We start from the raw sequence: 8552 nt of genomic DNA on the forward strand, positions 1-8552 counted from the left end.
CCAGCATGGAGCACCATGGAGCAGCTAGGAGCAGCATGGAATAGACACGGAGCAGCATGGAACAGCATAGGGCAGACATGGAGCAGCATGGAACAGACATGGAGCAGCATGGAATAGACATGGGGCAGTACAGAACAGCATAAACAGCATGGAGCACCTCGGAGCAGATAGAAGCACCACGGAACAGCATGGAGCAGACATGGAACAGCATGGAACAGACATGGGGCAGACATGGAGCAGCATGGAATAGACATGGAACAGCGTAGAACAACATAAACAGCATGGAGCACCACAGAGCAGCTAGGAGCATCATGGAGCAGCATGGAACAGCATGGAACAGACATGGAACAGCATGGAGCACCACAGAGCAGCTAGGAGGACCATGGAGCATCATGGAACAGCATGGACAGCATGAAGTAGCCTAGGTGTTTGGCCCTCACCATAGAAAGCATTGTGTAGGGTGGTGAACAGTATCCTCCTGGAGATTTCTGAAGTATGGAACTGATTTCTCACCTCCCCAAATCTACCTTTCCGCTCTGAGTCCTGTACCTGACCTGGTGTGTGTGGCCTTGGCTCAGCAGCCACTGTGCCCACGGGGCCTGCGTGAGCAGCTCTGAAAGCCCTGGCTGCCAAGAGCATAAGTGTCTCCAGACTCTGCAGGGTTTTAAGAGCTACTCGAAAGGGGCACACCTCAGCTCTGGCACTGCTTAGTGCCGGGTTGTAGGATGTAGGATGAGTTCCCCCAACAATCCAGGGCAAGGTGGGAGCAAGTTCAGTGTGAGAGTCAGCTTGTCAGTGCTTTGTCTAATACACAGGCTGGGCTCACACGTCGGCCGCTAAGCAGTGAGATGCCTGGCCCCAAGTCCATGGAAATGTTAGAATGGCTGTCAACAGGAAAAAAGCTCTTCTGTTTCCGCCATACTTAAGATACATTCACCGACTGTTGCACTGAAGATTAAGGCTGTGTATTTTTTCAATGTCAAGATTATACTCTATCAGAATTTCCTGTGTCAGTTTGGGAATTTTTTTTTCTTAGTAGCATTGAAATAAGGAAACTATTTTAAAGTAAAGTGAAATCTTCTGATCCTTTTACTAAATTCTGGAAATTCAGAGGGGGCCGCCCTACAGGTGTTCCAGGTCCCTGAACATACAAACACAAATCAAAGATACAGACATCAAACAGCAGGTGAATAGCTCAGGCTTTACATCCGTATCCACGATTCCATAAGGAAACACACAGCTTCCCTGCAATTAACGTCCGACAACCATTTATCAAACACCTCCAGCCAGTGTGTACCAATTAGTGTGCAAGACAGTCGGGATATGTCCGTGAACAAAACAGCAAAGCACACGGGGTCCGGCCCTGGCGGGACGTGCATCGGAGGGGAAGGCGGTGCAGAGACGGGATGTCATAAGCAAGTGTGGACTATGCTAGAGGTGACCAGGGCTCTGTGTCACTCATGTTCCAGACGCAGACCTAGTGGTGAACCACGCCGGCAGCAGGGGCTGGAAGCATTGGATGCTGGAGACATTTGCACTGTGATTTCTGCCCCCCTGGCTGTGGGAGCCAGAGAACGTGGGGGGTCAAGGGTAAGGTCAAGGCATTGATGCACGGCTCAGAGGACAGGGTTCGCTCTGCTGGCCTAGAAGTCTGGGGCAGAGGTCAGGGGGAGAAGGTGGAGGGACCCCCCCGCAACCCCTTGCAGCTCCGATTGTTCCTCCGTGGCCTCAAGGTGTGAGAGCTACACTTTTGATTGGCGTTTTCCTTTTTCCACGCCCCACTCACTTCTAGAACCTCCAAAGGGCCAAGTACGGTGACACAGATGCGTGTGTGGGCCACACTGCTACGTGGACAGGGTGGAAATGTCTGGGGCCAGACCCCCAGCAGGCAGGTGCTGCCCCCGGGGCCTCGGGGAGCCGGGGTGGTGTTGGGGCCCAGCGGGCAGGGCCTCATCCTAAGGCTGCCTCACTCCTCCTAGCTGCCCGGGGTGGGGGCCAGAGGCAGCCCAGACCCTCCTGCCACTGCCCGTGTCCACTTGGGATGGGAGTAGCGATGGGAACAGGCTCTCCCTGCACTTCCTTCTTGTGGGCCTGAGCTGGCCGCGGGAGGCAGGCTGGCCACTGGGAACTACCTCCTTCCCCGCTGTATTCCACAGGTGAGGCAAATTCAGGGTGTGAGATGGCCTGGAGGTGGCCAGTCTGAGGCGGGAGGAGACCCTGCAAGCTCACGTCTGTGTGTGCAGGTCCCCCTCATGGAGGCTGCCTGGCACAGCACTGCCTCTGTCCATCTGTCCCTCCTTCCACCAGAAGATGATTCTGCACAGACGTGCTCTCCCAGCTGCTGGAGCCTTTGGCCCCCTAGGCTCAGACATGCCCACAGGGAGAGCCAGGCCCCCACGGAGCTGGGTGCACAGGGACCCGCGGGTGCTCAGCGAGATGGGCACTCTGGGGGAATGTCACGCAGACAGGTTAGCGAGCTCTAGCTGCGCCCTTGACAGGCCGACACAACAGGCCAGGTCTGAGAAGGGGCCCGGGCACAGGTGTCCACCTTTTCCATAATGTCTCAGGACCGGCTTAGGGCTTATTACAACAAAGCACAACACGCTGGGGGCTCTCCACACCAGAAGTTTATTCTCGCAGCGTTCTGGAGCCCAGAGTCCAAAATCAGAGCCGTGTGTCCTCCGAAGCCTGTTGGAGAGGACCTGTCCTGCCTCTTCCTGCCTCTGGTGTCACCCGTGGTCCTTGGCCATTCTCCACTGTCACTGTGTCTGGTCTTCACGTGCTATCTTCTTGTAGGGACACCAGTCACACTGGGATGGGGACACCAGGCTGCAGGATGACCTCATCCTCCCTAGTTACCTCTGCAATCACCTATTTCCAAATGAGGCCACGTTCTGAGGTCCTGGGGGGTAGGACTTCTATCTGTTGTTTTAGGGGGACACAATTCAACTAATATCCGTTAAATAAGGTGGGGGCCACCTCCCAAACAAGCCTGTGCAAGGAGGTGCAGGACAGAGCCCAGCACTGGTTGCATATTATCCACGTGAAGAAATCAGACGAGGACCAAAATGTCCAACCAGTGTTCTGACTTGTTCCTCAGGCCTTTGGCATAAACCCCCAGGAGAAGCCCTGAGTCCCAAACCCAGACCTCTTGGGGGGAAGACCCGATTGGCTTGGGTGGTCAATGGTTTGATGATTGTGCCAGAGATGGGTGGGACCGTTGACACCACCTGGCTGCAGGGCTATCTGGTCACTGGCCGGTCCAAAGGGTCTTCTGGAATGGTCAGTGATTGCAGGAGGGGAGACACATGGTGGCAGCAAGACAGATGCACTTTCAGAGGCTCATCAGCTGCCTGCCACAGACGTTCCTGCCACTGAGACCACGCCCGGACGAGTGACCACAGCAGAAGACACAGTGAGGGTAGCGCTAGAACCACTTCTGCCCATGTTTCCTCGGATGCACATTCCAGCTCAGCCCACACTGGGAAAGTAAGCCAGGGCTGGAGGCCCGCACCCCAAGAGCCAGTCCCCCGTGGGTCCTGGAAGATCACCTTTCTGGTGAGGTGCTTCACCCTCGGCTCCTCCCACCCGCCCCGCTTCATAAAAGAGAAACTGAGTCTCCAAAGCTGAGTGGGGCCCTGCCTGGAGCACCATTAACCACAGTGGTAGAGACCACACTTGAACCTAGGGCCGCCAAGTCCAGGCCGGCACCCTTTTCTCTTTTCTTGAGGTTAAAATCCACGTAACATAAAAGTGACCGTTAGCCCTTTTAATATAGACAGTTCAGTGCCGTTTAGCACGTTCACACTGTAGTGCAACCAGCACCCCTATCTGGTTCCACGACGTTTCGTCTCCCCAAACAGAACCCGTGATCAGCAGTCACTGCCCCCCCGCCCGGCTCTCTCCCCCTGCAACCGCCAATGTACCTTCTGTCTCTAGATGCTGCCTTCCCTGGACATCCGCGTACGGGGAACCATGCTATCCCGCGTACCTGGCTTCTGTCACGGAGCGTGATGCTCTCACAGTTCACATGTTGGTGGCTGACTAATATTCCAGCATGTGGTTCTGCCCCGCTTTTCTTCCCCATCTCTCCGCTGATGGGCGGGCCAGAACTCTCCCTCCCCGTTCCCTGCTCTTGCCTCCTGCGTAATCCTCAAGAGCGGGCACTCCTCCTGAGCGCGTCCACAGGGCCAAGCTTGGGAACCATGCTGAGCAGGGAGGCCTGAGCCCAGTGGCCGGTGGTAGGACCACTTTCTGTTTTTCCCTTGGCTGAGCCCTTAATGCAAACCTAGCCCCACGATCTCTCTAACCTCCCTGCTGTTACTCAGAAATTCCCTGGGGCTGTGGATCCCACCCGGAGCCACGAAGACTGTGACCATCTCCGCGCCTACGAACTTGAGAAAGTTGGGTGGCCTTGCTGAGCATGTGAATGGAGCCAAGAGGATTCTGTGAAGGGAAGTCGGGAGCTCTTTCCTCCCCGAGAGTGGGCAAGGATTCTGCCGGAGGGCAACGGACCTGCAGGGAGCCTCCAGGAGTAGCGGGAATGACGCTCTCCACGAACTAGAAGGATCCGTGAGCCTGGTCTGTCTGGCGCTAGAGGGTGGCTGGCACGGCTGCCCGTGTCGGAGGCCCACCCTGCGGCTGAGGCTGGGCTCAGCCCCCTCCTGAACGCGCTGGGCCTTATTTCTCCAGCCACGAACAGGGCCTCACGATGTTGCTGCAGGACTTAAATAACATACAGCATCTCCACGTCCTGGCCGGGCGAACCACTCCACGTGCGGTCTGCTCCTGAACGGAACTTCATTTCAGATATTGCTGAGGGCCGTCCTGCCTTTTCAAGTGTGCGGACGGGAAAAACAAGCAGCTGAGCGCAACAAAAGCATGGCTTTTACAAACAAATTTCCAGGAAAAGAAAGGAAGCTTCCTTTGTGAAAAGGACACAAATATTTCTCGTGGGACTGGGAAGAGGCAGACAGGGGGCAAATTTCCACATCAGTGAGGGATTTTCGGGTCTGCCCTTTCCTGGGAAAAAGAAGGGGTTCAAAAGGAGAGCAAGGATCTGATACAGCTATAAAGGCACAGGACCTCGCCGGCGGGCGGGGCGATTCAAAGCACAGCCCTGGAGCGGCAGACAGACTCACCGGCCGAGCCCACGAAGGGTCACCTCATTCCCCTCCCCTTGCAGGGCTCTGCTGTAATGCAGGTTGCCCCGTGGGGGCGGGCGGCTGCCTTATCTCCGTTCTACCCCACACTACGGCCCCTCTTTTACCCATGTGGCAGCTGAGGCCCAGGGTGACGCCCAGGCACACGGTTGGAAGTTCCTCTCCAAGGCAGGCCACTGGCTGGGCTGCAAACATTGTGGCAGGTGTTGCCTGGGGCGGCTCAAAGCGGGGGCGCCCAGGAATACGCCCCGGGGTGGGAAGGAAGCCTTTTAAACCCTGGAGACAAAGTGAGCCCCTCCTCACTTTGAGAGCCAAGGGTCTGTCAGCGAGGCAGAAAATCAGCCTGCGTGCATGGTTTGCAAGTTCTCTTTACCTTCAGGGACAGGAGGCTTGCTTTAAGTGAAGCTCGCCGGGTGATGACTTTGCTGGAATATTTGTGAAAGACACCGAACCCACTTCTGGTGATCGAGGGTTTGTCGGGCCACCCAACTCTCCCCGGGCGAGGGGCCCACACTTTTCTTCCCCAAGACCAAAAACATCAGAGGGTGCCCCAAACGGCAGTCGGACACGAAGCCAGGGGAGCAGGAGGGCAACTTCCCCTAGACTCCTGGCTTCCCCAGGGAGGAGTCGCAAGCCAGGCTCGGGGCGGCTCCGTGTGGGAAGGGGGCCAGAACCCAGAGCTCGCTCATGCGTGTGCCCTGGGGAGTTTCCTTTCAACCTTGGGGCTCTGGGGCATGGGGCCTTTAGAGAGACTGAGAGCGAGGAAGAAGTATATGCTCGCTGTGGAAAGTTTAGCAACAACAGGGAAATAGAAAGAAGAAAACGTCGCACGTAACACGCACACACGCTCGCACGCGCACAAGGTGTGGCTGCTCTCAGCATGTCGGGGTTCAATTCATCAAATTTGCCATTTTATAGACACCATCAGCCCTGCTGGTGATCACTGCTGACGGAGTGGTTCCGGGACGACCCTGTTCTCCGTACTCGTTTGTACTGGGAGCGATGATCCCCACTTCGAGCCCGGGAAACCCAGGCCCAGAGAGGGGCTGGATTTGCCCAGGTCCTTGAGCTGCTGGCCCCAAGGACGTGGGGCCAGGGGCAGGCGCAGGAGCCTGAGTCGAAGCCTGAGGGTTACACTGCTGCGTGAAATCCCCCCCCGCCGTGTCCCCCCCAGGTTTACGGAGGTAGGATCGGTGGGTACATTGTATTAGTTTCAGGCGCACCGCGCGTAAGGACTCGTGGTTCGTATATGCGGCTGAGTGACCCCACAGCGAGTATACCTCGCACCATCACCTCACGTACTTACCCGTCTTGTTAACTCGGGTCCCTTGCCGACCACACCACGGCCAGCACTGACACCTCCGGGTCTGTGCCTCAGACTCCCTATGCCCCTCCCTCGCCCTTCCCCACTTCCCATTTCCTGCACCCCGCATCTTGCCGCCAGGAACCTGAACCCCAGGGCCGCTCTGGAGATTACAGGACTGCGCTCAGAAAGCAAGAAGCGTGTGCAGAGCGGATACAACACTGGCCCGACGTCCAGCCCATCTTCCGGCGGCTGGGGGGCTTGCGATGGGTTCTCTTCTGCCCAGATTGGCCCCAGAGCCTCTGGGGCTGCAAACAGGAGAGGGAGAGAGGCCGCCTGAGAGGGGTCGCGAATTGCAAGCCCCACAGCAGATACGGCTCTCGCCCGGCGAAGCACAGTGCACGCTTTCCTCCAGGGCAGCGCCACTTCAAGGCCAATCCTCCCTGTTCCAAGAGGCCCTGGGAAACGTTCCTTCCCAGGAGAGGCACTGGCCTTGAGGCCTGGTTACACCCTCTACCTGAGAAACAGGAACCGCCCCTCCTCCAAAATGGCAGGTTTCCCAGGTCTCGGAAAAATAGAAGGGGAGACCCCGTTTAGCCAGAGCACATCAAGAGTCCGCCAAATGGGGCTTTGGAATGTTACCTCCCATCGTCCTCTTCAATAAATCAAGACTAGACTGTGCCAGGAAAATACTCTTTCACATCCTGATGTTTCACGGTTCCCCTGTATTCCGCCGACGGTCTGGATACAGCCACATTTACCAAAGCAAGTCCGTCGGCTCTCTGGTTTATTTCCAGGACTGGCCATTACGTTTTAAAGCTATAGTAAACAACCATGTAGGCAAAATACAGCTCACTCCTTACCTCCTTAGAGACATTCCCAGAAGTGGGATAACTAGGTAGAGGGCATAACCCTTTAAGGCTTTTGGCAGAAACTCCCGAGAGCTTTCCCTCTATAGAAGAATGTTCAAGATATTCTCCCCACCAGCCCCCGTGAAAATAAAGGTCACAGCTTTTAACAAATTAGAGACTAGCAGTGGTTGGCGCTGAAAAGCTGCCCGGTGAGCGGCCGCCTTCAATCTGTAGGACAAATAGCTCCTTGAGGACGCCACCAGTAGATGGCACTCTTTGCTGATATTTTAGAGTCGGATATTGGGTATTTTTTAAGACCGTTCAACTTGCCACAGAGAACCCTGAGATACAAATATGTCCAGAGCAGACTTGCAAGAGGAAATTGAGGACATGATCAGATGAAAACCAATCGACGGTGCTGCGTAACAGTGGGACCCCGGGATCCCGGGGCATCTTGAAAGCCCTCCCGGGGTGTTAGAACCCAGCTCAGGAGGGTCTCCCGCATCTTCTCAGGAGCCCTGCACTCCAGTCCCCTGTGCACGGCCCTGTGCATGTGCGGGGCCCTCTGCCTCCCTCTTTAATCCTCATCCCAGGAAAGCTAAACTAGACCGGTCTCTCTCCTCCCGCCAGGCATTCCAGGTCTTGGCAGCACCCGCTGGCTCATTGCAGTTCCACGTGTGATTATTGATCAGCTCTCTTTTGTTGTTGGAGGACGCCCGCCCGGTCAGGTGCCTGGAGTCCAGGGCAGTGCCAGCCCCCGGGGACACGCCCTTGCAGGTGCCTCTGCTGTGTGAGTGCAGGTGGGGTGCTTGGGACCTCGCCTTAGAACGCTGCCACATGATCGCCTCCCTTGAGAAACCGTGATCCATCCTGAGATGGCCTTCTTTTCAGCTCCTGCTGGATTTGGGGGCAGGGTCCTCAGGGGGCTCCTTCCAGGCATCCCCCATGAAGTCAGTGTAAGTGAGCCTATGCAGATTCGTGGTTTCCCCAAGTCTAGGTCGCCGCTTCTAGAGCTGTGCCCCGAACTCTGCTCTTTGCCGTGGAGAGTCCCCGTGGGGCCCAGACAGGGACTCAGCACGTGGCCTCAGAGCGGGACTCGGTAGCCCAGGCCCAAGCTGGACAGCTCCCAGGTGGGCAGGAGGAGCAGGCCAGGTGGGGGGGTGGGGATCACCCCCGCCCGGCGCCCCCACCGGGCCCTGGCCAGGCGGGCGGGCTCCGCAGCTCCCAGCCGCCGTC

The sequence above is a fragment of the Mirounga leonina genome, unplaced genomic scaffold, assembly GCF_011800145.1.
Source record: "Mirounga leonina isolate KUSES-001 unplaced genomic scaffold, KU_Mleo_1.0 Mir_180, whole genome shotgun sequence".
NCBI lineage: Eukaryota > Metazoa > Chordata > Mammalia > Carnivora > Phocidae > Mirounga > Mirounga leonina.